The 26,694-nt window shown below is 37.8% G+C and overlaps 1 protein-coding gene across 8 annotated transcripts in view; it reads left to right on the top strand.

The window, feature by feature from the left end:
• The window catches only part of ATP2B1 (ATPase plasma membrane Ca2+ transporting 1), a 133,254-nt gene that overhangs the window by 34,252 nt on the left and 72,308 nt on the right, over positions 1 to 26,694 (top strand). Inside the window, exon 1 of one of the 8 annotated variants that reach the window (XM_036251243.1) lies at positions 5,887 to 6,960. The exons of 5 other annotated variants lie outside the window; for them this stretch is intronic. The gene's annotated coding sequence lies outside the window, so the exon portion shown is untranslated. Of the gene's footprint in view, positions 1 to 5,886; positions 6,961 to 8,257; positions 8,715 to 26,694 lie in introns of those variants that run through there. 2 more of the 8 variants (XM_036251248.1, XM_036251240.1) reach the window with 2 other exon arrangements.

The raw sequence follows: 26,694 nt of genomic DNA, 5'->3' as shown, positions 1-26,694 counted from the left end.
TGGTGCTAATTCTTTTCCATATTTATTGTTTATGTCTTGGTTTTGCATACATTGTATTTTACCATATAGAGGTTTAATTTTGTGCTCAAATTTACTTATTTTATTTAATGCCTCTGAATTTTGTCATAGTAAGAAAACTTTTCCTTACATTTCAGTTACAGAGAGGTTCGTGTGTGTGTGTGTTCTTTTAATTTTTATATTCATTACTTTGATCCATTTGGAATTTATTCTTATGTGGTCTTAGATCTTATTGATCTAATTTTATGTATGTCTAAATAACTGTTCAGTTGTCCCAATACAATTTATGAAAAAGCCTGTCTTTGCTTATCCTCCCTCTCAAGTATTTTGAGTTATTACCATTATCATATGCTACTTTCAATACGTAGTTGGATCTATTTCTGGACTTTCTATTCTAGTCCATTGGTCTTTTCACGTATCAGCACCACAGTGTTTTATTCATAGGGGCTTTCCAGTATGGTTTAGTATTTGGTAGGACTAAATCTTCCCATCATAGCGCTTCCTTTGCTGTCATTTCCTGGCTATTCTTGTATGTTTAGTTTTCCATATAAACTTAAATATCAACTTGTCTATTCCATAAAAAGGCTTGTTGTGCCTATTTGGACAGCATGAGTTTACAAATTGCCCCAGGGAAAATGGACCTCTTGATGACGTTGATATGTCCTCATCATGAATGAAGAACCTCTCCCCATTGGTTCAGGTCTGCATTATTGTCTTTCGGGTGTTTTCCAGGATTGTCTTACATAGGTTTTGAACATTTCTTAAGTTTATTCCCAAGTATTTAAAATCTTTTTTTTGGTGGATACTGTGATGGAGTTTTCTATAACATCTTCTACCGGTTATTAGTTGTGTATATAAAGGCCATTGATTTTTACATGTTAATTTTAATCCTTATGACTTAATTGTTTCATTAAGTTTGTTTTCACTGATTCTCTTGATTCTGGAGTTTAGGGTTTTTTAGATATAATGTCATCTATAGAGATTATTTTACTTTTCTCCAGTTCTTACATCCCTAGTTGTTTTCTTTTGTCTGATTCATTAGCTTGTACCTTTAGAATGATGATAAATAGTAATGGACATAGTGGACATTTTTTTTTTGAAGTTATTTTTATTACAGATGTTTCTCCTTTTTCATCCCACTGATTCCCCCCTCCCTCTCCCTCCCCACCCTGTCCCCAGCTTTGTTGTCCATGTCCCATTGTTCATGCATACATGTATATAAGTTTTGTGGTTTATCTCTCCCCTACCACCCCCTCTCTTGGGAATTGTCAGTCTGTACCCCACTTCCATGTCTCTGGGACTACCCCATTCCTCAGACTGTTATGTTCATTATATTCCACAAATAAGTGAGATCATATGATACTTGTCTTTCTCTCTTTGGCTTGTTTCGTTTAGGATAATACTTTCCAGGTCCCTCCATGTCATCTCAAAGGATAAGAGATCTTTCTTTCTTACAGCTGCATAGTACTCCAGTGTGTATATGTACCACAGCTTTTTTATCCATTCGTCTCATAGTGTACATTCTTTTCTTGTTTCTGACCTGCCTCTTGTATTTCCCACTAATATATGACTTTAGAATTGAGATACATATAATATTATCATGTTAACTATTCACTCATTCTTATTTACTAATTTTCTAATGTTGGACTATCCTTGCATTCCTGGTAGAAATATCACTTTATCATTCTGTAGTTTTTTAGTATGGTTTTGGAATCTGTTTACAGAGATCCTAAATAAAACACTAGAATATTTTCAAAATTAATATTGGTATGCAATTTTAATGTCTTTATTAGGTGTAGATATTGCTATTATAGTTGCTTTATAAAAAACTTACAAGTTTTATTTTCTGTTCTCTGAAACAATTTATGTAACATGGAGCTGTGGTCTTCAATGGTTTGGTAGAATGTCTTCATGAAACTCTGGACCTGGTGTTTTTCTGTGGAGGTTTTTCTTTAGTGACATTTTTGTTTCTTTTATTTATTTATTTATTTTATCCTCACCTGAGGACATTTTTCCATTTTTTGTTCAGATAGAGTGGGGGAGAGAGAGAGAAACATTGACATGAAAGAGAAACATCGACGTGAAAGGTTGCCACCGTCACGACCCAACCAGGGCCGGGGACAAACTGCAACCAATGTACATGCCCTTAGCAGGAACCGAACCCGGGTGTCTCTGGACCGCAGGCCGATGCTCTAACCGCTGAGCCAAACCGGCCAGGGCACATTTTTGTTTCATCTTTGTTATGGTCGGTTTTGGTAAACTGTATTCTGTTAAGAAATTACCCATTTAATCTAGGTTTTAAGATTTATTTACATAGAGGTTTTCAATATGTTTTTGAAATTTCCTTTGCATAAATAGTTATTTCCTCTTTTTTCATTTATATTTATATGTTCTTTCTAATTTTGTCAGTGTTATATATAAGGTGTACATTCTGTACATTTTTATAGTCTTTTGTTTAAAATATGTTTTTATTGAATTTTTTTAAGAGAGAGATAGAAACATCGATGTGAGAAACATCTATTGTCTGCCTCCTGCATGCCCCCTAGTGGGAATTGAGCCTGCAGCCTGGGCATGTGCCCTGACTAGGAATTGAACTAGGACCTCTCAGTCCATGGGACAGTGCTCAATCCACTGATCCACACTGTCTGGGCCATTCTGTTCTTTTGACTATATTTCTACCTATGTCTTAGTGCTACAGTTAAATATATTGAATGCTCACCATTAGTCCTTCTGCTAAAGCTTCCCAGTTATTTCTTGGTTGAAGTGCATCTTCAGCAGCAACATGAGTATTCCTGAGTCCTTGTATATTCAGAACTGTATTTTTTTTTTTCCCCTATAGAGTTGATATTTGAGGGAAAGCTTTGCTTCCACATTATTAAGTTTCTTGAAAATGCTATTCCACATGTCTTTTTAAAATACATATATTGCTTTTAAGGTATAGTTTCATTTTTAAAGTTATTTTATTTTTTGCTCTAAGGATTTTCCCCTTTGTCTTTGACTACAGTATGTTTACTAAGACGTATCTTGAAGTAGATTGTTCTGGGTTAAATTTCCCAAATGTGGTGGTTTAGATTCATGTTTCTTAAAAAGATTTCTTGAATTATAATTTTAAATAGCAATTCTATCCTGTTATATTGTCTTCTTGAAGAACTCCAGTTATACAGTGCTGGATCTCTGGCATGTGTTACATTTCAGACTCTTTCTTCTGACCCTTTTATTCCCATTTGTTATCTCATTTTCATTCTCCTTCTTGTTTGCCTTCTTCAATGTCCTGTTAGATTTTTCACTCAAATGCATTCTCCCTTGAGCATTTTACAATTTATTCTTAATTTCAGAAATGATTTTGTCTTCTCTCTCATTCTGTCTCTCAGATTGATGAATTCTCATTATTGGATTTTTGTTCATTTCTGCTTTTTGTTTTTATCTCCAAATACTTGCTTGAAGTTATTTAATTCAATTAGAAGTATTGCTTTACAGTTTTCTAATGTTTCATTGTTTTTGGTGTGTGTTATCATTGTTTTGTGGGGAGAATGTTCATCAGCTGAAATGTTGTGATTTGCATTTTCTGTTTTCTTCCTCTGGTAGCTTTTATGGAATTGGGTTTGCCCCCCCTCCCCTCTTCCTAAGCATTTTGTGGACAAGTTTCTTGGTTGATAAATGTCTCCTGTCAAAATAGCAAAGTCCTTTTTTTTTAATGGATGATAGCAGTAGTGGGTGTGGGGGGGGGGTTAGGCAGGAATTTGTATTTCTTTTTCTCTTTGGTTTGTGCAGTATTCTTAATTTTTCCTTCTTTTTCTTCACCACAGTATCTCCAAGGGCACCTCCCTTCTCTATTGATCTGTTTCCCCAGGAAACACTTGCTGTTCCCTTCTAATCTACTTCTGTGTAGCTGATGTTGTAAACTACCAAATTCCAGTGTTCAGTATTTGACACCTGATATGATGTTGGACTTTATTGTTCTGTGCGTGGCTTTTCTCTGTGTTTCATCTGTGGCATCTGGTCCCTCTTCTCTTTTTCATAGAGTCTCTGAGACTCCTTCTCTCCTGTGCTGTGTGCCCACAAGCTTGCAGAGGCAGTAAGTGGGAGCTCTGTTGGATTTTGGTGTTTATTTCTCTATTTAAAGATAATTTGAAGTTTGTGGTGTTCTGTCTCCTAGTAATACCGGAGGTCACGTGTGGTTTTATTTGCACTCTCTGTGCTTTTTATATTTTGGGGGGAGAGAGATTGGGATTCAGGCTTCTGCTATTATCTTCCTGACTCAGACGTTCCAAAAAAAACTTTTAAAATTAAAATTAAGGTTCTTAGATTCTAGCTCTGGAGACTCTGATTCTGTTGGTATGGAGGAAAGCCTAGGACTCTGTAAATTTTTTTTTAAGCTCTTTAGATGATTTGGATACAGAGCTGGTTTGGGGGAACTACTTGCCTCAGGTCAGAGACCGGCACACTTTTTCTGTAAATGGTCAAATAGTAAATATTTTAGGCTTTCATGAGCATATATACTCTTTGTTTTCTTAACCCTTTAAAACTATTTTTAAAAATCATTCTTAGTCTTAGGCCTTAACCAAACAGTCTGGGTATTTTGGCTAACTTCTCACCATAGAACATCTTCAAATGCCTTTTTCTGAACTTGGCTTGAAAGTTAGTGTAATGCTTACCTTTTTCTGAGAGAGTGAAACAAGGAATGTTTTTAATGCCTTAAGCAATTTTGGATCTACTCAGGAGTATAAACCAAAGTATATGGTTTGAGGTTGAAGCCAAGGACTGGTTAGTTATTTCAACAAAAGAACTTTAAGATCCCTTAAAGTACCTGCTTTCACAAAACACTGCACTTTGATGGGTGCCTATCATAGTGACTGCCACAGTGTCTGTAAATATGTGAATGAGCAGCCCTTGGAGAATAAGTTGGAAATATCCCTCTAAGAGTTATTTGCTTAAATTTAATAATTTATACCAAGATTATTTTGACATTTTGCACAGCAGATACTGAGCTTTTCTGGCAGTATACAGGTTCAAGTCCTTCTTAAGACAGTTCTTGATTTGTGTTAGTAAGACAGAGGCAAAATAGCTTCTCATTTCCCATGGCCAGAGGGCATGTTCTTAGCCTTAAAACTGTTCTTATTGTCTGAATATATTGGAGAAAGGACATGAAATCTTACTGTATGGATGCCCATCCTTGCCCCTGCTGATTCCCCAGCTGATTGTAAACAGGCTTTAGAGTATAAGACTCACTTGAGCAAAGAAATGTTTTTAGAAGGGTGAATAACAGTGTAGAGCTGAGAAAGGACTAAGGCTTAATTTTCAGGCTCACGTAGTCATGGAGCCATCTCTGAATGTTACTCACTGACCAGTTCTTCCTTCTCTGCCTACTATAAGAAGACATGAAATGGAGGTCAGATGGCCACTTTGACACTTAAACACTTTTAGAGTCACATCGTTTAATCCTTCTGTATTCCATGAAGGGATTGCTTTTCTTTGTGGAATCACTATGATTTGAAGCATGGGGTATTTTGTTTGTTTTTAAGGCACTACTGTATGTTAGTCACCTTTATTTTCAGTCACAAGTCATCTTGTTTATCTTTGTTATTCACGATGTGGTCAGTGTTTAAAAGTCTTTTATACATCCTGGCTGGTGTGGCTCAGTGGTTGAGCATCGACCCATGCACCAAGAGGTTGTTGGTTCAGTTCCCGGTCAGGGCACATGCCCAGGTTGTGGGCCAAGTCCCCAATGGGCAGCACACAGAAGGCTGCCAATCGATGTTCTCTCTCATCAATGTTACCATCTCCCTCTCCCTCTCCCTTCCTCTCTCTCTAAAATCAGTAAAGAAAAAAAAAATTTTTTTAAGTCTTTTATACAGACACTTACTTTGTGTGGGAGGGAGGGGCAGTTAATAGGTCAGTAATTATGCTTGATGCAGTTTCCTTGACTGCCTCCACTGTTTCAGAGATGCTATGATTTTCATTTTCACGCCTTCAATGTCTGGCCCTTTCCACCTCTCAGCTCGTCCCTCACTGGTCTCTGCCTTGTACATTGTGCACTGGCTGCATTGGCCTTCTTTCCATCCCTTTGGGTCATTTCAACCTTATGTCACCTCAGAACCTTCCTGTTCCCTCCACTAGGAATGCTTTTCCTCCTCCTCCTCTTGAGGATGCTTCCTTGTCATTGTTAAATACTCTTCGTGTTCACTAAAACAGTGCCCTTCCCTTGCACACTGTCCTTGCAGGCATTTATCATTCTTAGAAAATAGGTGGAAGAAACAGATAATTAGTGGAATTCAAGGTTCATTATGGCAGGAACATGATCATGTTTGCCACTGAGTTCTGGCTTCTTAGGGCACTCATTTTGAGGAATGGGTGGAAGTTTTTGCCAGTCGATATGATTTTTATTCCAATTACAATCCTTTTCATTATTGATAAAATACGAACAGTGGTGTAACTACCCCACCCTACTGCACTTCCCTCCACGGAAGATAAGGGCTAATTCAGCTGAGCTTGGAAATGTACGTGGTGATACCTCGTATGTGCTCTTTACTATCCCCAATCCATGGTCATTGTGGGAGCAAAGTTTCTCAAAGCAAGAACATTTAAGCATTAAAGTTAAGCACGTAATAGTGTCCCTGTAACTATAGCTGGGAAAGTTGCTTCTAAGTTTTTATCATTCACTCTCATGAATTAGCAGTGAAGTGTTGCATTTACCTGGACTTGTGTTTGATTGCCAGAATAAAAGGAGGACGGTTTTCGTTTTATTTTAAACAGGATGTTTTTTGTGCTTTTCCATAGGAGCATGTGAACTTAGCTTTCTGGAGCAGTGACTTCGCCTTGAGGTTGCCTTAACCATTGACCCACCAGAAAGGGAGCTCTGTTTTGGGTGCCTTCAGCCTTGCACTCAGCCTCTCTCGCCCATTCCGCATGACCGCATACTCAAGAGCCTCTAAACCCGACCAGGTTTCCTCAGTATCAAATAAGTATTCATACAACTGATGCTTTTCCTTAATTGGTTTCTTCGGGAAACTTTGAAGACCCACTGCTCGCCTTCCCTGCTTATTTTATGTGCTGTAATGTGAATGCAGGCAGACTTCGGTTTAGCGAACTAAAACCCTCGATTTTTTTTTTTTTAAGATTTCTTCATTTTGTACTTATCTATGGCAAACCCTCTTAACAAATCTAAATGCAGGGTTTAGTATTTATAAAATTTCATTTTGTTTCTTTTGTTTTTCCGGCTAATTGAACATGTCGTCTGCCCCACCTGGTATATGAGATCTGTCTTTACTTGTGGCATTTGAAAATTGTGTGTCTTGTATATTTTCATTTAGGTTCTTGAGGGGAAAACAATAAACAGAATGAGTTGTAATTTAATTGATAGTCTACTACTGGTGAAATTATGAAAAGCCACACCTAATTTTCTGGTACTCTGGAGGTTTGGTACCAGGAGCGGTAAGCAGGTGCAGAAAGAGCTGAAGGAACTGGTTCATGTATTTTCAAAGAAGTGTCAGTAGCATTCTAGTACAGTTTTCCTTTGAAGATAATAGAGGAGGATGCAAAGAGAGTACATTTGTTCCGTGGTCTTAAAATGGGTAAAACATAAATTTCCTTCTGAGCTTGGTCTTATGTTCTTCCATGTGAAGTGTGGTGAGTCAGATATTGCCATTAGTGAGTTAGGAGGAGAATATTTGAAGGAGAAATTAATCTCAGTTGGTATCCGTCCCTTAAAATGTTTCATTACAGTGCTAGAAAGATTTGGGGAGAGTATAATCACTGCCTCCTATGTCCTGTGGATAAATCAATCAAAACAGCTGGGCTCTCATAGGAGTGCCTCAGAAGCTGGGCCCTGGGCCCATGACAAGTACAAGGTGATGTTTAATATCCCGCAGGGTCTTTATTCAGTATCACTTGGCAGTGAGAAAGACAACTTCGTCTGCTGGTCCTGTGTTGCTTTCCTGGCACTGCTGGGTGTACATTCTAGTTGTTAATGCTGAACATTGTGAAATACTTTTCAGAGTAGCTCTACGATTGGTTTATTTTTGGTGATGGTTTTGTTTTTGAGAGAGTGGCTTCTGAAAAAGTTTTTGATTCATAATGGATACTAGTTCCTAAAGAGTTTTCTTCTAAGGAGAGAACATGGTTTGAAACTGTATAAAAGCTCACTTTCTCTTTTGTATTTGTTCTGTAAAATAATAAGTAATAATAAATGGCTGTTTTGTAAATCTGGGAGTTACTACAATTGTTTCAAAAAATGTGAATTTAGAAGGATAATTATCTTGCAGGAATGTGTGAGCCAAAAAGTTTTGTTTTGCTTTGTATGAACATGGCAACAGCTATAAAATGAAAAAGTTGCATCTATTTGTAATTCTGATACCTACAGTTAAGTAAAAGTGGTGTCTTCACTTAGAGGAGACTGTATTTCCCAAACTTAGCATACCATTTTGTTGTCCTTTTAATGTAAACACCCACAGCAAAAACAACAACTGGAGAAAACACTCTTCTCATTTAAAAATTGAAATATAGTAAATGCTTATTTTTTATCCCTTTTCTAGGAGAACATTATACTTTTTAAAGGAGTATTTCAAGTCATGTGCAGTTATATCTAATGTTGCCACAAGGTCTAACAAAATGCATCACCAGTAAATCTGCCAGCCATCAGCTGTAAACGGTGTCTGTAACTCTTCTGCAATGCTTTCTGATGGTTGTTTGCATCCAAGGTGAATTCAGGAAATATTTACTGTTGAGAGTAAACTGAAAACAATGTGTTTTAGCCCTTTTAATCTGCACTCCTAAGAGTTCCTGCAGTGGGAGAGGAGACGGGGGTTCTTCATCCTGGCACTTCTGTCCTTGTGCACCTCAGTGCCCACCCCGGCTTGGGTCTGATTTACATGCTAGACGAGTTCAAGCCGCTGGGCTCAGCTGCCTTAAAAATTAACACCTTTCTACTGATTAACCCCCTCCCTACAGTGAGGAAACATTTGGATAACAGTAAATCTTTGAGGTTGTGAAAGTAATTCTGTGGCCTAAATAGAATTGTTAAGTATTCTTTAAGTAACTTTATTTTTTGAGAACCTTTTATCGTTTGTTTTGAATAATTATACCTAAAAATCCTGACAAATGAGGGCTTTAAGTTGGGTAAAAGCAGCATCTCCCCCCAAAAGATAAGCAGCACATCCACCAGAGACTTAGAATGGATTCTAGGGCAGCCTGGAAGAGACCCTTTTCTTACCTCTTTTATCAGAGTGGTAACTAATGGTTGAATCATGTGAAATATTTGGAAGATCATGAACTTCACTGTAGGGGCCACTTTTCTGGATAGTAAACACACTTCATTGCTTTGCTTGCGAGTTATGTAACAGCAATATTGGGGAGGTACATATTTTATATTTGCATGCTTTTTTTTAGCGTTATAGTAAAATAGTAATGTTTGTTCATTTAGCAAACATTTAAGTGCCTATCTTGTGCCCGATTACATACTTCACTCCAGGGATAAAAGATGAGCTTCTTGTGCCTGTTTTTAATATAGCGATGACACACATATTCTCAAAGTTCAGAAAATATCCTTAAAAGAATGAGTAACTGCTAATGCTACCTTCAGAAGACAAGTATCCCTTCCTTCAGAATAGATGAATTGAATACTTTTACTATGAACGAGATAAGTTGACATTTATGTAATAAAATTCCATGTATACCGTTATGTGTGTGTCTGAATTGTGAAATTCATGAGCACTAGTTTAATTGCTAGGACAAATTGAGGTTTCTAGTCTATTTTTAATGGAGACTTCTCTTCTTAAATTGTAAGCTGAACAGCAACTTTTCGTTTTTTCAGCCTCTTTGTATTTTCATAATGTAATAAAAAGCTTTTCACATAATGAGCTTCAGTAAATATTGATGATCATGAAAATTCCTGATATGTTAAACACAGGATCCTTCAGAATTACAATTCCCAGAGAATTTTAGTTGTATGTGTTGAACTTTTAAATAAATGAACACCTCAGAGAGGTCAGGTACCATGTCTTCATGTACATACATGCAAAAGCAGTTATGGCAGAGTGGTCAGGAGCAAACCACACTGCCTGGGTGTGAATCCAGCTCTGTCCTAATAGCTTCTGTGACCTTGGACAAATTACCTAAACTGCTTCACTTCCGGTTTCCTCAGTTGTAAAATGGAAATGTTAGTTATTCTTGTCACCATCATTATCATAATCACTCATCTTTATGTAAAATTTATATCACAGTGTTCTCTAAATAGTAAACACTCAAAATTGAGCAGTTTTTCTTTTACCTTTGGCAGCAAGACAAAGAGGCAGTATTCTGCCGTGTGTTTGTCGTCATGGGCGCAATTTCAAAGAATTTGCTTTTGATGCTACCTTGTGGCCAGAGGTTCCCCACTTACCCATCCTTGTTTTCCCCCAGATATTCTATATTTGTTTGGCTTTTTTTTTTTTTTTGGCCAATTCTAAAAGGCTCTAAGGAGACATACTGTTTTGAACCCTATGTGAGCTTAATGCCCCCCCACCCCATTTCTTTCCTTCTTACTGAACTGTGAATAATAACCAAAGGTTAAAAAAGAAGCAGCTGGTGTATACTTACCTCGATTGTAGTTAAATAGTTTTATAATTAATAGTTCCATATATCTATCTCTTCCAGAAGAATGCAAGTTCTGTGGAGACAGGGATGATTCTGTCTTGTGCCTCATTGTGTCTCCAACATCTAGCACTCAGATACAGTTTGAGTGAGGGAATAATGTTTTGGATATATGTTCTTTTCATGGCGACATCAGAAAGGGGTTACAAATAAATGTTCAGGAATGATGGTCTTCACCTCTTCTGAAACCTTGGCTCATTGAGGGAGGCACACAGTTTACTGATACAGAGTCAAAAAAACAAAAACCCCCACAAAAAACAACTTTAATGCTTGAATAAATGGGGAACTAGCTGTAAGCTGTTACCTTTTCTGTACCCCCTGATTATATTTTGAAGCAGGTGGTGACCCAGTGCTGGGCATTATACCCACTGTGCCACTGTTGTTACACCACATTTGTATTACCTGCATTTCTTATTTAATTCATTTAAAAGTTCCCAGTCATGGCCGATATTTATGAGACCATTGCTAGTCTTATCAAAGAGATGGATATTCATAAGCTTTGAATTAAAATTTTCCATATTAAAGAACAAATTTCAAGTAACTCAGATGCTTGGATGCTTATGAAAGATATATTATTCAAGAAGTCACATTCATTCTTTTTTAATACTTGTGACAGCCTTGAGGGTTGATGGCAACACATCTAATATTTATTATATGATTTATAACTCTTATGTATGACAGGGTCTGACATTCAGTGTTTCAGAGAGAACAGGAAGGAAGAATATGATAAGATTGGAAAGGAAAAGGAATTTAGCTACAGATTGGTTATTGGGGAGAGAGTGAGAAATTAGAGGTGCTTTTTGAGTTTAACTGGTTGTTACTTTGAAATAAGGAAGAATAGAACAGTGTTTACTAAAGTATTCTGTGAAACACTGGTTCCAGGAGATATTAATAGGTGCCCCATGGAAAAAAAAAAAAAAAGAGTAGTTAAAAATAAGTTCAGGAAATGCTACATATAATATTTCCCTCTTGTAGATTCACAAATGTGCAAGGCTATGAAAAGTCTCTGACCAAAGAAACCTGTTTACTGTGATGACATTTTTAGACCATAACTAGCAACATACTGTGAGGCCTTCTCGAGGACACCAGTGTGAAAAAGGCTGGTCCAGAGGAATAGAGAATTAGTTATAGGAATAGAATTTGGACATTTGAACTTGAGGTTAGAACTAAACATTCAATTATGATCAAAGTTTTGGAGATGAGAGAGATATGAGGCTTAGATGTATAGTTTTGTAGATGAGCTAATTGGAAGCAAGAGGCAAAACTTGGAAAAGAAAATACTAGTACCCAGTTACAATCCTGAACCCAAAACTATTGCATTGCATTTGGGTATTGCAGATAAAAGCACATAGCTTTTCAAAACCTCGAGTATATGCAGAAATCATGCTAGACTGTGTGATCCACAGTGGTCAGATAAGGAGAAGTACAGGCAGTGTTTATAAATACAGATCTAGAGCCATAACTGTGAGTGCTGGTAAAGTAAGGGTAGAGGACCCCAGACTTCACTGATCGGATGGATGCAGAGGTGGTGGTGGTGGGGGGGGGTGCATCAGAGATACCGGGAAGAAATGCTGAGAGAGAGAGAGAAAACTAGAAATTGCACGAAGGAGGATTGTTTCACCAAATAGGCAGCCATAGGTGTTAGATATAAGAAATGAATATAAGATAATTGGGCCTAACTTCTCTATTTCATGCATGAGAAAAATGAGACAGGAAGGAGACAGAGTCCTATGTACTCAGGATTAAATATTAGCACAGCAGAGTCAGGATTAGAATCTCATCCCTTCATTGTTGCCCCTTTGTACCCTAAGAGATTTCAAAAAGGAAGATGCTACTAATGATGATGTTGAGATATGTCTTCTCTTGGGGGGAAGAGGATTGGCTGTCCCCCAAAGGGCCCTCACAGGACAGGAACTGCATGCCTTAGTAGATTTACCCGAGTCTGAGACTGGCAGGCTCTGACACCCAGTTTGTCTGCACTCTCATAATCAATTTTTTGAGTCAGGCTTGTATTATCAGAGCTCATGAGATTGGTATAAGAATCAGGATGTCAGTTTATTAATTTAAAGGGGGTAAAATTGCCTTGGGAAGCAGACTCTCAAGTCCTAGCTAGCACATTCTCTTCCCTGTGGATTTGCCACATGGGAAACCACATTATAATTAGAAGGTTGCTTAGTGAGTATGTAGGCAGAACAAGTGGTATAATATGTTTGGAATGTGTAATGGAGTCAGGCTTCTCTTAACCTCTCAAAGACCAATTACCTCATCTGGCATTTGGAGGTAATAATAGTACCTTGTTCATGGGGTGTTGGGAGGATTAGCTAGAATGACCTGTGTAAAGCGTATTATAAATTGTTCAACACAGTACCTGGCGCAAGTGTCAAAGTCTGATAACTACTTTCAGTGATGTAATTCTACACAGTTAGGGTGCAAATACTACTAGAACCTCAGTATAGCTTGGAATACCCTCTACCCTTAAACCTTTCATGAATGAGAAAAGCCAGATTTTTTTTTTCTGTCTACTTGTCCTTGGGTTGTGCTTTCATGGTTGACCAGCCCACTTTGTACTTTTCGATGCTTTTTTCTCCATTAAGTTCTCCATCAAGCCTATGTCAGATCTCGAGTCCTGGGTTCCAATCTGTTCTTTTTATTTTTTAAATTATTTTAAAATATGTTTTTTTAATGATATTTTAAGGGAGAGAGAGAGAAAAATCAATCAGCTGCCTCCTGCAGGACCCCCATCAGGGATCAAGCCCATAACCCGGGCATGTGCCCTGACCAGGAATCGAACCAGGACCCCTCAGTCCATGGGACGACACTCGATCCACTGAGCCCACTCACTGGGCACATCTTGTTCTTTTTAGTATGCTCATTTTAGATGCTGTGCTCAATCAATTATAGTATGTTGAACCATATGAAATTGCCAATATTCTACTGGTTTTTATCTACAAGAATAATAGTGTCATATGGTTTAATCTCATATACTAGTTTTAAAATTTAATTTCTCCCAGATATGGTCCCGACAGTTCCTTTTGTGAGAGGCTAAGTCTGTTGGTGAGTTCTGAAGCCTTTCCTTTAAAATGCAGAGGGCTGCACCATTACACTTCTTTCCCTATGATCAGGTTCTGAGAAGGTTCTGCTGTTGTGTGTGTGTGTGCCTGTGTCTTTCCTGTAGTACAGCGATTTTCAGCTGGTGTGCCTCAAGAATTTTAAAACATGCAATACTGGACTGTTTAGTCAGGGACACGGACCTCTTTTCCCTTAGATTGTCAAGTAAAAAATTTCAAAAATGAGCTTTGGCCGGTTTGGCTCAGCAGTTAGAGCATTTGCCCGTGGACCAGAGAGTCCCAGGTTCGGTTCCCGCTACTGTCACGTACCTCGGTTGCAGTTTGTCCCCACCTAGTTGGGGTCATGTGGGTGGCAGCCAGTCAGTGTGTCTCTCTCACATCGATGTTTCTCTCTCTCTCTCATCCCCCATCTCTCCCTCCTACTCTATCTGAGAATAAATGCAAAGTTGTCCTTGGGTGAGGATTAAAAAAAATTTTTTTTTAATGGCAAAAGTCCACACAATAGCCACCCAATGTAAATGAAATCAGAATTATGCCTACTTTTGTCAGATTGTCAAAAAATATATTTTTGGGTGTCCCGCAGAATTTTAGTAATTAGTTTGTGTGTGCCATGAGATAAAAATGGTTGAAAATCACTGCTGTGATAGGTCATTTTATCTCTTTTTCTTTACATTAGGCTTCCATTTGCTCAGGCCAGCACTGAACATATGAATGATTATTTGTAGTAGTTCCTTGATTGTAGTTTGCATAGTGCATTTTGTAAATTAAGATGATTAAACCAGTGTTGTGTTTGCTGCTCGGTATACATTTTGCATGTGACATCCTAGATCATGGGCATTGACTTTTAAATGTTCGCAGTTTGGGTAAGGATATTGTGGGTCAGTACCAGACTTGACAAATTCCTTCATTGCAGTAGAATTTCAGTGTAATGCTGGTTTGTCTAGTTCAGAACGCCCAACAATTGAGGAGAAATACTTCAGTTTTAATTTGTGCGAATAACACCCAACGCATTTAGGAAAGAAGAAAATCTGTAGGCTACTCTGACACATTAGCTCATTTCCCCGCACATTTTTTCTAGTTCTTGTCCATTTATGGTATGTGATTTTAATCATTGGATGGATTATATTTCTTTTTTTTTTTTTGCCTTGCAAATTTTGTCACGAAGAGTTTTTTGCAGGTTGGTCTTTAGTTTTCTTAAATCATTATTTGTAAATCTCTAAGAATCTTTAACAATTAATCATCTGAATTATTTTTAAATTGTTTTATTGATTTTAGAGAGAGGGGAAAAGAGAGAGAAAAAACATCAATGCGAGAGAGAAACACCAATAGGCTGTCTACCAAACTCACGGAATCCACAACCTAGGCATGTGCCCTGACCGGGAATCATCTGGTAACCATCTGGTGCAAGGGATGACACTCTAGCCAACTGAGCCACACTGGCTAGGGCAATTATCTGCTTTTAATTGTGTGTGTGTATGGGGGGGGCACTTTTCTCCCCTTGAGACATCACTCGACTCTTCTTTTTAAAGTAGACCAATCTAGTTTATACATCAGCTGTCATAAAATTCTGTATGTGATACAGTCTTCTTGCTTTTTCATTCTTTAAATACTATTAGGTGTCATTCTATATAAGGATATCCCATTCAAATATTGAATTAAATAATTTGTTTATTTAAGATGTATGTATGATGAGCCTTGTATATTAGTAGTTTAACTGAAGTATTCCATAGTGTATGCTGCATATGACAGTTTACTGGAAACTAATTAAAAAGGTTACTGCTAATTGTAACAAATAAGTGGCTATAATTTTATTGAGTGCTTACTTTTAAGTGCTAGGTATTAAGATATTGGGATGATATTAAGATATTTCATATGTTAATTTAAACCTCAAACATTGTGAGGTAAGTAGTGTTCCTATTCCTATTTTACAAGTGAGGAAGCTGAAACACTTTAAGGTCACTGAGCTAGTACAGCAAAGTGCTGGAACGAAATCTAAGAAGTTACAGACCTGCTATCATCATAGTTATAATTCAGTGGTGAACCAGGCATGCTCTCGAGTGCTGAAAGCACCTCTGCTTCTCTGGAATTGACAGTCTTTTTGCTGGCGCCTGAGATGAGCCTTACTAAAGGACACTGTCTTCAGAGCATTACCGCATATTCTCAGTTTAATTCATTCCCCTGTATTGAGTAAGTGCTATTGCTGTAGTGATCACTGGGAGAAACAGAAATGAGCAAGACCATTCTGCCCTCAGAACTCACAGTTTAATCAGGAAGAGAGCTAGGTACACAAGTAATCTGATAGTGGCCCAAACAGACTACAGAAGCCCGGAGAAGTAGACACATTCCGTGGCATGGGGTATCAGAGTAGAAGGGGCATTCTAACTGTTCCTTTAAGGAGAAGTTTGTAGAAGGGAAGTAATAGGCCACCTTTTATTGGGGAAAATGACATTAGGAGACTTATTGGAAACTTGTCCAAAGAAAAAGGACGTGGGGAGTCTGAGGGCAATACTGAAACAAATGGGTGAGAGGAGGGATGTGATTTGGTACATGACACCCATGCTGAAGCTGTCTCCTGTTGAAGACCTGTACAGAGGAGGTGCTTACAAGCTAGATGCTGCCCAGTGTCTTTCACCATCTTGACAGTAATCTTTCCTTCTGATCACCTTCCTGATTCTGTCATTTTATTTTCTGCAGTGCTACAAAAAGAAATTAAATATGTCCTATCTTTTTCAAATGATGATACAAGTCTCTCATTAGTTCTATACATTGATTTAAATCATCAGTGTTGAAAAAAATATCAGAAAGAATTGAGAAGTCAAGAGCTTTTGAAAACTGCATGTTACTATGAAACTTCAGTATTACATTAACCTGAAGTTTTCTTTTTTTATGTGTGTGCCTGTTTATTTTATTTTGATTTTCTGTTAGTGGAGTTTTAGGATTTTAAATGCATTTAACTTTTACAATTTAAACTCTACTCTTCGCCATTTTTATTTGAGTGAACAGTTGAGCAATCTCAGGCTCTATATGAGCTATAAAAGGAACACAGTTGTAGCTACTGCCCTCAGGAAGTTTAAGTTATATTTGAGGAGAGAACACAGACTTTTAAGAAAGCTTCTAGAGGTACAAATAGATGTTTCCTGTGCTACCTCTTAGACCTTTTGTGCTCAAGGATATCGAACTAGCAATCCCACCTCCTTGTTTTCAGCCCCTTCCTATCTGTGCCCCCTTTGCTTCAATTTCGGTACATCTGAGACAGTGGAGTCTTTCTCAAAGCCACATACCATTTAACACTTTTATCTTTTGTTCATGCTCTCTGTTGTACTTCATTGTATTTGCTTGTATGCTTGTCTTTCTTCCTCATTTAAGCTGTAAAGCCCTTGAAGAAAGAGCCTTGGACTTAAGGCTTACTCATATATGTTTGGAACGGATAGAAATGAAAGAGAAGAACAACAGGTTTGGGAGGGACATTTTATGTTGAGTATTGACTTTGCTGTGCTGCAAGATATTCCAATGGAGATGTCTGTTAACAGTTGAAAGCATGGGCCTGGAGCTTGATCAAGGCATTAGATGTAGGTCACAATGTGGTATGAGCTGCCAAGAGAAAGGTTGTAGGGAAGAAAGTGATAACCTCATTTAGGGTGTGGAAAGATTTAAAAAGCCAAGGAATGTGGGCTAACAAGAACTGCATAGAGACCTATGAGAACTAAGTGATAAAATGGGTAAAAGGGAGGACTGTCAGATGACCCACATGTATATAGAAGGATAAGGACTGAGAAGCTTGAGATTATTGATCACCACGGAGAGACAACTCAGGAGTGTGAGGATGGATCCACTTGGCCAGGGTCACGGTGAGAGTGGACAATCAGAAGCATTGAGGATAGACCTTACTAAGAGGTGTGTGTGGTAAAAGGAGGTGGAAATGGATAGGCCTTGTGGGCAGAGGGGGCAGTGGACGGAACAGTCTTAGGTGGTATAATATGTCTGCATATTGCTTCAGCGAAGGAAAGGAACCAGTGTGAGGTGTGGTGGTAGCTCGTAATGACAATCAAGGAAATGAGGTCTTGAGGGAGACTTGAGTAGCCTGGGTAAAGATGAGAGTAATTTAGGAAACTTAGAATAGGAAGAGGAACACACTAGTAAGTTAGAGATGTACTTGTGGATCATTTGTGACTGAGAAAATAAGTTTCTAATGGAACAAAGAATTCAGTTTTAAACATTTTAATCAACATTGCTCAGCCAGATGTTATGTCTGTTCAGGGGTAGCTCATTGAACAGATGGGCACAGTGGGAGGATGGAAGAGCAAGTGCAGGACTGGAGTTGCTGATCATTGGGAAGTTAGTTTTTTTTTTTCATGAAGGCAAGTATAATCAGAAGGGGTCTGGACTGCCTTAGAAACTGGAGGTTAGAACGAATGCGAGATTCTGTGTAAGCGAAGAGAGACAAAGGGAGATAAAGTGTACTGGAGAGGAAATCTTGAACATAGAACGATTTCAAGGGATGACATTCAGTGTGTGGCCCCATCCTTGAACAGCAGGCACAGAGGACAAATCAGTCTTGGGATGAACGGGGGAAATAGGAAAAACCAGCTCGAAGGACCATTGGCATGATGGGATGGAGTGGTTACACCCCGACACATCCCCTAATGTTCATATTTTTTTGCACTTTGATGAGTTAACTGTAAATCGAATTCTTGCCCCAATATTCTCTTAAAGTATAGCTTGCCCTATTTTGAGCCAGACTCTGAATGTGTTGCAAAAGTGAGTATTGATTTACTCAGCTGTTCTTTAGTAACCACAGCTGGAAATAATAACAGATGATCAACGATCAAACTGTATAAATAAAGCAAAAGAAGATAAAGAAGTGGAAGGTGTCTTCTGTTCATAGTTCTGTATTCAGATGTTTAAATACTGGAATAAAAAAATCCTTGGAATCTAGAGTTTTTAATTAAGAAAACAGAAAACTCATGTTAGATTTTCAGATAAGAGTTATGCCTCCCTCAGTATTGCCAACTTTATTTTTGTGAGCTCATTCAGTGACATAATGAGCATCCTGTTTCCTTAAGCATTTAAGTGTAGGTTCTTGTGAACTGACAGGATAGAAGCTCCCAAGAACTGAGTAGGCTGATAGAGCAGCTGGTGTGACACTCAAGCGTTCCTGTTGCCTTCTAGCTCCTAAGCAGAAGGGGAAAACAACACGGTTTTAATTTTGAAATCTCTTCCTTGACTGTAGCTGACATTCTCAAAACCAGTGAGCCTAGAAAATGATAGAACATTTTGTTCTCATATTTAACTGGAGATATAATACGTTTTTATATTTGGTGGTAAGTTGCACAGAATTATACAAAATTAATTTTCTTTATTTTTGAGCTTTTTAAAGGCTTTTCTTTTACTGGGAAATTATTATTATTAGGATGAAAGTTTCTAAAATGCCTAAATGGAATAATAGAATAGATGAAAAACAAAGGGTAGTTTATTTTGGGGGAGAGCAGAAGGTGGGTGACTAAATTATAGTTTTCAATTAAATGTGTTAAAATAGAATACTTTCAGGTGTTGAAAATCATTTTCCATATGTTCAAAATGTAGCCACCTAGCTATCACATTTCTTACTTTCAATGAAGGATATTATTATTTGCAGTATTGATGTTAGATTTTAAGTACAAAAATATTAATGTACTTGATAGTAAAATCAAACCAATTTAAAGTAATATCTCAGAATATTTTTAGAGTATGATCTGCTTTCATCTATTTATGCAAATTATGAACAGCACAGTAACCATGAGTAATTAACTGTGTGTTTCTTAGTCAGAGTTCAGGGGGCACTTTTTATTTACAATAGTGGTTCTCCAAGCCAGTAGCATCAGCACCACTGTCACTGTGAAGTTGTTAGAAATGTAAATTCTTGTGCCCTACCTCAGATCTATTGAATTGAAACTCTGGTCTGGCTGGTTTGGCTCAGCTGTTAGAGCATCGCCCTACAATCCAGAGAGACCCAGGTTTGGTTCCCACTAAGGGCACGTACCTCAGTTGCAGTTTGTCCCCGGCCCTGGTTGGGTTGTGCAGGTGGCAACCACTTGATGTGTCCCTTTCATGTCGATGCTTCTCTCTCTCTCTCCCCCTCCCTCCCACTCTGAACAAAAAATGGAAAAATGTCCTCAGGTAAGGATAAAAAAAGAAACTCGGGGTAGAGTCCAACAATTTGTGTTTTGAGGAACCCTTCAAGTGATTCTGATATAAGCTAGAGAACCACTGATCTGCACAGTACGTAAAATTCATACATAAATGATTTTAATTATCCAGTATTTGCCCCACCATTTTTAAATTTATCCTGATTGTGGTAAATTCAGAGGGATTGTGTTTTCTGACTCTGTAAGTACAACGTTGCAAAGACTGGACAGTCCTTCAGGAGACACGGGCAACAGCAGTGTTTGAAATAAGATGATTCGGAATGGCTTGATCATAAAGCAAAAATGTCAGTAGTGAACTTCAAGATATCTGTGTTTGGGATCATTCACATTAAAACTTGATCATGGCCCTGGCCGGTTTGGCCCAGTGGTTGGAGCGTTGGCTCGCAGTCTAGAGAGTCCCGGGTTCAGTTCTCGCTAAGGGCACGTACCTCGGTTGCAGTTTGTCCCTGGCCCCAGTTGGGGTTGTGTGGGTGGCCACCACTCATTGCGTCTCTCTCACATCGATGTTTCTCTCTCTCTCCCTCTCTCCCTCCCTCCTCCTCTCCCTCTCCCTCTCCCTCTCCCTCTCCCTCCCACTCTATGAATGCAAAAAGTGTCCTCAGGTGAGGATTTAAAAAAAACAAACAAACTTGATCATGTACTCTGCTTAATTAAATATTTTGTTAGTGTAAACAAATCATCTGTGCTGGAAATGACAGTTATCAAAAGAAAGAATAATTCTCTTACGACCCCCAGGGAGGATGATGAATCACCAACTTTTAAAGCCTATTCTGCTTTGGGCTGGCATATTTTTTTATAAACTAAAGGCTATGGAGAATAGGAGCTGTGTGTGGGGCTAGGATAAGGAAACCGGGTGGTTTTATTCACACTTTCGCTAAGCCAGACTGCTATAGTGTGGTTTCATCATTTTAATTGAATTGTGAAATTCTAAAATATGAGAGAATCAGAAAAAAATAAATCGTGTAAAGCCACATGCAAATAAATTTTTACTATCATCTGTAAACTGATCTCATGCTCGCTGACTAAAAACAGATGAAAACAATTGTGGTCACGATTACACTGCCACCCAACCCCTCCCCACTGACTCCCTTGACAATTATTCAAGAAGAGGAACATGCAGTGGAAAATGAGAACAAGCAGCCAGAGATAGCAGTGTGCTGGGAACAAGAGTCAAGCATCAGAGAAATTAAGGCAACAGAACATTTGAAGAGTGAGGGAGTGGTTAGCAGTAGCAAAGGTTGCCTGTCGGACAGATAAGAGGGACTAAATATGTCCATTAGATACAGGAACAAGAGGGGTCAGTGGTCACCTTGAAGAGTAGTTTCAATGCAGCACAGGAGAAGACGCTAAATTGAAATGTGTTGAGCTGTGAGTTGGAAATAAAGTAGAAATAGCAAATTTCAGAGAGTGATAACTGCCTTAACTGGGTAAGATTTTTATTATTTAGACCTGATTGCTCTGTTTATTATGATTGATTTGGTATCATTTTAATTTAGCATAGATAAGCCTAACAGATTATCTCTCTCAAGTAAATATATTATCATTTCTTCTGGGGGTTTATGAAACTCAGCATTGTTACTTTGTATGTAGCCTCAAGTATCTAGGATCTGGTTAAAAACCATTGTCGTGTAGCAGTCATTGTATAATTCATTTGAAAATCTGAAATACCTTTTAATTTCTATTGTCTAAAGGAATTTAAAGGAAAGTTACATTTTATATATCTTGCATACCAAGGTGGTTTGAAAGCTCTTTGAACACCATGACTTTCTCTTTACTGACTACACCCCTATCATATTATTTTAAACATAGGGTTGTGAGGTTTGGTTTTGCTCTGCTGTTTGGATTATCCTTGTTTACTATTGTAAACTTGTCTTTCAAATTGGCTTTTGGCTTAAGGTTCAAACAGAAACATTTTTATTAAATAAACATTAAACCTACTATATTCCAGACAGTGCTGAGGGTTAAAAATAAATGATACAAACCCTGCCTTGAGATCACAGTTCATTGGGGGAAGACAGAGAGGTAAACAAATCATTGCAGCTGTGTGATAAAAGCTATATACAATAGGAAAGTGATTTTCAACCTTTTTCATCTCATGGCACACACAAACTAATTACTACAATATTGCCACACACACAAATATACATTTTTCAACTATCTGATCCAAAAAATAGATGTAATTTTGATTCATTCACACCAGACGGCTATTGTGTTGGCTGTTGACATTTTTTTTGATTGAACAATTCAAGGGAAGAGAGGTCAGTACCCCTGAATAGTCAAGTATTGAATGTTTTAACAATTGTTGCAGCCCTGCCAGTGTGGCTCAGTGGTTGAGCATCGACCCATACACCAAGAGGTCACCAGTTCGATTCCTAGTCAGGGCACGTGGCCAGGTTATGGGCCAGATCCCCAGTGGGGAGCATGCAGGAGGTGGCCAGTCGATGTTCTCTGCCATTGGTGGATGTTTCCATCTCTTTCTCCCTCTCCTCTCTCTCTAAAATCAATAAAGAAAAAATCATTTTTTTTAATTGTTGCAGCACATGGAATGAAAATCGCTGCAATGGAAGAACAAATTGGTGCCTCCACTATTCTACTTGTGTCCCACCCTTAGAGATTTGCAGAAGTGGTCATCTGAGTTTATTATTGGCAGCAGCTGTAACTTGTCCTTCAAAGGATTATGTATAGTGTCTGCCTCTGGAAGAGTCTAGTAGGTGATAAAGGTAACTTACTGAGGGGACTGGGACTCATTTTAGTCCCCACAGACACAGCAAATAGTATTCGTGACCTTTTGCAACTAATTAGGCATTGTGAACAGTGCTTGTTTTTCTGCTCTATTTGTTTTATAAAGTGGAAATCCTGTTTGGTGAATTTACTCTTCTTTGTATCATTCTTTACTCACCTGATAAAAATTACTTTTCTACACAAGCTTTAAAGTGTTTATGCTTTTTTATGCAGTATATATGCTTTTTTTAAAGTCCCACTTAAAAAGTGAAAGATAAGAGTTCAGAGTAATATTAAAATTGGGTTAATTATTGGTGCTTTGGAGTGTTTTAATGAAATAATTTGAATATAACAAGAAAGTCTCTTATAAGAAGAGTATAAGAGAAAGTCCCTACCATTCATTGATGTGCATTATATTAGATCATCTGCTGTTTCTGCCATGACTCAGATATTACACTCCAGTACTCATATTTAGCAGTTTATAGTACATCTTTATTAAAAATTATTTTAATGTTCAAAGATTTAAAAATTATAGGGTGTGAATCCAGGTATAAGGAGTTTTGTTTTTTTTAAGAACACTGAAGTATATCATAGTATCTCTTGCTAAGATGTGGAGATAAAGGTGAGTAAGGCATGGTTTTGCCTTTAAATAAACTCTCAATCTAATGGGCCTGTGTCTAGGCTGAGTTATGTAATAGTTGTATTGTCCAACCCCCATAGGGGACATTTAAGGTGGTGAGTGTCAGGTTGTCCACACTGACGGTTCTGCTAGCATCTAGTTGGGTGGGGTGAGCTGGATTTCTTAATTTATGAGGTAGTGTTGTCTGTCAATAAAATGCCAATAGCAGCCACAGTGAAACAGCTGTGATGACTAGTTACCCCCGCCCTGGCCCAGTATGGCTCAGTGGTAAGAGCGTCGCCCATGGACCAAAGAGGCCATTTTGGACAAAGGGTTCAATTCTGGCCAAGAAGGGCATGTACCTCAGTTGCGGTTCTCAGTTGCGGTTCATCCCCGGCCCTGGTTGGGGTTGTGCGGGTAGCAGCCAATCGATGTCTGTCTCTCTCTCTCTCTCTTCCACCTTCACTCCCTCCAGCTCTATCTGAAGATACATGCAAAAATGTCCTCAGGTGAGGATTAAAATATAAATCAATCAATCTCTCTCTCCCTCTCTCCCCCCTCCCTCCCTCCCTCCCTTCCTCCTCGGGTGAGTATTAAAAAAAAAAAAAAAGACTAGTTACCCTCTTCTCACAGCTGCTTGTCTATGAAGGAACTTGAATTAATTTTTATGTTAAGAAGAAAAAAGAAAAAACTAATAAAATGGAGATTTCTTGGGTGTTCTTTTTTAAAAGGTTGCAGGCAGCTATTTTTTTTAGCTTTTGGTCCATCAAATCGTACAGTTGAATGGATTCATTGTTATCCATTTGAAGTACAGTGCCCGTTATTTCCCTGATCATAAGCTGTCTTAAAACCTATATATTGTTATGATTTATCCCATGATTTAAATGTTTGTCTTTTGCTCTTCTTTTTAATGATTTTCTGAGTATTTAATGCTTGCTTTCTTTTATTATAAGCATTTTTATTATTTTTGGAAGCAGATTATGAGCAATTGAATATGATCTCTAAGGGTAGAGCTGTCAAATTCTGTGGTTCTTTCCTTTTTAACCATTTTTTTAACAGAATGTTGGCTTTTTAAAATTTATGTTTGATATTTTTATTTAGAAACTTTTAAACAAATATTCTCTTAAATGAATGAAGAAAGGCTGTCTTTAGAGGATTAAAAAAATCAATAATTTGTGTTCCTATAGAATCAAATTTTATAAATAATTTATTTTATTGGGACATGTAATAAAGCTGGCAAATAGAAATTTAGCTTAACACTTAAATTATTTAGTACATCAAATGAAAATCCAAAGACCTTTTTTATTGAGCTGTTTCAGTATGCATGTCTTCAGAGAACTGTTTGAATTTTCTTGGAAAAGAATATATGAAATCAAAAGTAACTTCATACACTGAAGTAGTTAAAAAAATCTATAAACATTAGAAAATAGAGTAAGATTTAGGTCTACAAATTTTTTTTTTTTTTAATCCTCACCCGAGGATATTTCTGCACTTATCTTCAGATAGAGTGTGAGGGAGAGAGGGAAGAAGAGAGAGAGAGAGAAAGAGAGAGAGAGAGAGAGAGAGAGAGAGAAAGAGAAAGAGAAAAAGAGAAAAAAACATAGATGTAAGAGAAACACATCGATTAGTTGCCTCCTGCACGACCCTGACCAGGGCTGGGAACCGAACCACAACCGAGGTATGTGTCCTTGACCGTAATCGAACCTGAGACTCTTTTGGTCCTTGGGCCGACACTCTAACCACTAAGCCCAACCAGCCAGGGCTGAGTCTACAATTTTTTATGTTAGTTTTTAATTTTCGTTCTGATTTGGGAGTGATTTGAAAAAAGCAGTATTACATAGGAATCATTAGTTGACTCAAAGGACATTTTAAGCGACAAATGAAAGTATTATTTCTTAACAAGTATATTACGTGTGATTTATAACCAGTTTGTGTAAATTTAGGGTTGAAATTAAATGACTTTCCTAAGCTTATGACCACAATTACTATATTTTCAAATTAGATGGTATATATCAATCTTAGACACAAGAAAGAGTAACTTTTCTTGTCTGGGTTATTTTGTCTCTGAAGTAATCTTACCTAAAAGCTAAATAGGATCGATGGAGAATGGGGTGCTAAACAAAGTCAGTTTATACATATATAAATCAGTCTTACTACAGATTGGGACCAATGATGTTCTCTTTTAAAATAGGAATGGATTTTAACAGCTTAAATTTATCATAAAAAGGGCATGGGCTGTCTTCAGGTGTTGAACATTCTTCCATGCATTCATTTAGTATCTTGCTTGATCAACTCCAGGGATAGGGAGTTCTCACTGACTGAGGGATCCTGTGTTAATAAGAGTCCTCCAGAGAAACAAAACCAATAGGAAGTGTGTGTGTGTGTAAATATATATACTAGTGATTTATTATGACAAATTGGCTCAGGCAGTTATGAAGGCTGAGAAGTCCCAGGATCGATCTGTCTGCCATCTGCAGGCTAAAGACCCAGAAAAGCCAGTGGTTTAGTTCAGTCTAAGGGAAACCAATGGTGTAATTTCCAGTCCGAGGGCAGGAGATGGATGTCTCAGTTCCAGTCTTCAGGCAGAGAATGGGTGTGAATTCCCCTTCTTGTTATTCCTCCCCTTCTTGTGGGTGGAATGGAATGATGTCCGCCCACATTGGAGTGGGCAACCTGCTTTACCTAGTCTACCTGTTCAGATGCTAATCTCATGCAGAAACATCCTCACAGGCACAACCTGAAGTAATGTATAGCCAGGTATCTGGACACCCCAACACTTACATAAAATTAACTGTTATAGACCCATTCCAATTTTGGATAACTTTTTCTGCCTTACCCAAACTCTGCTTCTCTGTAACTTTCCTTTCATTCTCGTTGTGTTCTTCAGTGCTCCACAGACTATATCCAGTCGCTTTTATACACTGTAAACTTTGAGATGTTTGAAGACAGTTACCATAAGTCATTCCTCTCCTAGACTAAATTCCTTCTAGTTCTTCAGTGGACTGGTTTCCTGATTCTGCAACATTTTCTTCATCATTATTTTACAGTATGTGCTTCATGGTAATTCAGATCTTACCAATGCAGTTTAGTGGGCTTGTTACCTATAATTCAAATAAAAGTTGGGTGTCTCTCCTTCATTCATTAATCTTTTTGATATATTCAGTTATCATGTGCTTTATCCGCATAGCAGAGCTTCATTTCTCTTAGACTATCATCAGGATTCTTTTTTCCTCTAGGTTTAGAAGTAATTCTGTAAACATTCCTCATCTGAAATGGCTTGGGGGATCCCTCTAATGGGAGGGGTATTCTCTGTAGAATGTATCTGCAAATATTTTTAAATAACAACAACAAAAATAGATAACATGTATTTACCATTTATTGTGTGGCAGGCTAAGTTCAAATAGTTTTACATGTATTAACACATTTAACGAGGTATGTATTTACTGCTATTGTGTCC

This window comes from Molossus molossus, unplaced genomic scaffold, assembly GCF_014108415.1.
Source record: "Molossus molossus isolate mMolMol1 unplaced genomic scaffold, mMolMol1.p scaffold_m16_p_10, whole genome shotgun sequence".
Lineage (NCBI taxonomy): Eukaryota > Metazoa > Chordata > Mammalia > Chiroptera > Molossidae > Molossus > Molossus molossus.
This window is presented reverse-complemented; position numbering and strand designations above follow the sequence as displayed.